The sequence below is a fragment of the Bicyclus anynana genome (assembly GCF_947172395.1).
Source record: "Bicyclus anynana chromosome 9 unlocalized genomic scaffold, ilBicAnyn1.1 SUPER_9_unloc_1, whole genome shotgun sequence".
Classification (NCBI taxonomy): Eukaryota; Metazoa; Arthropoda; class Insecta; order Lepidoptera; family Nymphalidae; genus Bicyclus; species Bicyclus anynana.
The window spans coordinates 2,222-4,718 of NW_026441249.1; the positions used below are offsets into that span (position 1 = coordinate 2,222).

The 2,497-nt window shown below is 36.4% G+C and overlaps 1 non-coding gene across 1 annotated transcript; it reads left to right on the forward strand.

Annotated features, from left to right (window-relative positions):
* The first annotated feature begins 680 nt into the window (after positions 1 to 680).
* On the forward strand, positions 681 to 764 carry Trnal-cag (transfer RNA leucine (anticodon CAG)). The gene has a single exon. It is a non-coding gene; the product is annotated as a tRNA-Leu (tRNA).
* Positions 765 to 2,497: the final 1,733 nt, after the last annotated feature.

Consider the following 2,497-nt stretch of genomic DNA (forward strand, 5'->3'; position numbering starts at 1 on the left):
ACGAACTCTTAAGAAAGATCGCCCACTTTTTTGTACACTTCATTATCAGAAAGTAAATTGTTTGTTCAGTTTTAATCGTAAAACACTAATTACTTCTGCCAGCAATATTATACAAATGAAAGATTTGTTTTATTTGAACTGGTTTTAGGAATAGATATTCGTAAGTGTTTGAGTCATCATTAACAACCCATGTTTGACTCACTGTTGAGCACAAGTCTCTTCCCAGAATCAACCATGCTGGGCCAAATCGGATTGGCAGAAACACATAGGAAATTAAGACAATTCTCAGGCATGCAGGTTTCCTTACGATGTTTTCCTTCACCGTTTGTGACATGTGACATTTAATTTCTAATAAGTTGGAGGTATGCCCCGGATAGGATTCGAACCTACGCCCTTCAAGTTAAAGGCAGAGGTCATATCCACTGGGTTATCACGATTTTTTTAAGTGTTTGAGTAGCTAATGTATTTCATTAGGTATCGTCTATACACAATTCTCGCTAGACAAAGATTTAGTGTGTATAGTTTTTAGATAGACAGACAGGCTTTTAGTAAATGTTGGTTACTGGTCTGGTAACTGGACGGAACCAGTTACTTGACACAAAAATCTATCTTCGCGGGTAAACCCACGGGGCATAGCTAGTTTTAAGCAAACTATCAGCTATTTCGTCAATAATTCCATAGTCAGGATGGCCGAGCGGTCTAAGGCGCTGCGTTCAGGTCGCAGTCCACTTCTGTGGGCGTGGGTTCGAATCCCACTTCTGACAAATTTCGTTTTTGATATTTAGGTATATTATTTTTGCAAATTATATGTAATGCTCAGCAACATGATAATACATGGTTATAATATCAGCTATCAGCTATTGAAAGTTACATCAAAATCGTTAGAGCAATTTTAGACATTAGTCGCGCAGGCAGACAGACGAAAATTTTTTAAATATAAAGTACTATAAACATACTTTCAATTAAAATTTGTTACACAAAATTACCACACTTTTATTAGTTATTTTACGCGGACGTCCGCGTAAAATTCAGTTTTCCACAAATCCCGCGGGAACCACGGATTTTTCCGGGATGAAAGTAGCCTATGTGTTAATCCAGAGTAAAATCTATTTCCATTCCAAATTTCAGCCAAATCGCTTCAATAGCCGCATCGTAAAAGAGGAATAAACATACTTACACAACTTACACACAAACTTTCGTCTCTATAATATTAGTGTGATAGATCTAATACCTACCAATAACAAACGTTAAAAAAAAAACATACGCGTCGAATTCAGAACCACCTCCTTTTTTGAAGTCGGTTAATAAAATAGAAGTAAATGCAGACAGAGAGAAAATAACATTTATTAATTTTTAATATTGAAAATTATGTCCATTAAAGTTGAATTTCCCTTCATAAAGAAGGAACATCTAAAAAGCTCGGCAACCACAAGGGTGAACAATTTGAATTATAGGTACCTCATTACTGCGTAATCAAGATCGGATGCTTAACATTTCAAAGTATCGCCAGTTCATCCAAATGACCCCCCACTGGAGGCTCGAGGGCTCTGTATTGCAGGTCTTTTGAAACGCCCGCTTTGGGGGGACACGAGTGACGACAAGTTTTACGTGGATTTAGAGAAAACCGATGTCGCAAAATCGAAATTTTATTTAATTTAATTAAAAAAATCTGTTGTCTGTAAAGTCGGTTTACTGACGATAGTTGAACGTGACAACGTCATAAGAAAATACTGATGGAATGGTTGCATTTTTCAAAGGTAAATGTTCGTTTTTCTAAAGTACATACTGTTTAATAATCTTCATAGACCAGAATATACCTACTTTATTTCTTGTAAAAAAGTTGGCAACCCTAGAGCGAGGGAACGACGCATGACGTCATCATTTTTTGAGTGTGCAGCGGGCTTCATCGAATTATAAGAAGTTGTCAACTATGGGACTCACACAGTGAGTGATGGAAGGAACTGATCCGCAGAAGAACCAAAGTTACTGGCATAGCTCAACTAGTAGCAAAGTTAAAGGTCGTAATAGGCGGGGCACATAATTCGAAGAGTTGATTGAGTATAAAGTTTATTCAAAATTTATAGTAGATAAGTACTTACGTACTACTTATGCTGCAAGGTTACCATGATACCATGAAATAGAGAGAATGATAATAAAATAAATAATTAAATGCTTGGAGCCAATCAGATCACAGAACATAAAACACTAAAAACTAATGGTTTTAATCACATCACCATCACAAAAGAGGTAATAAAATTTTGAAAATTACACTTGCTTTAATTATGATTACAAAATCTTTAAATGTTGAATTTCTTTCCTGCCCTTCTCAGTAGATTCTGCCTTATAAATCACCAGCGAAACATTATACTTACTTGACTTTTAAAAGTGCTTGTAACGTAATAATCGATTTTATATTTGAACTAGCTGACGTCGCGCGGTTTTACCCGCGTGGTTCTCGTTCCCGTAGGAGTACGGGGATAGCCTATAGCCTTCTTCA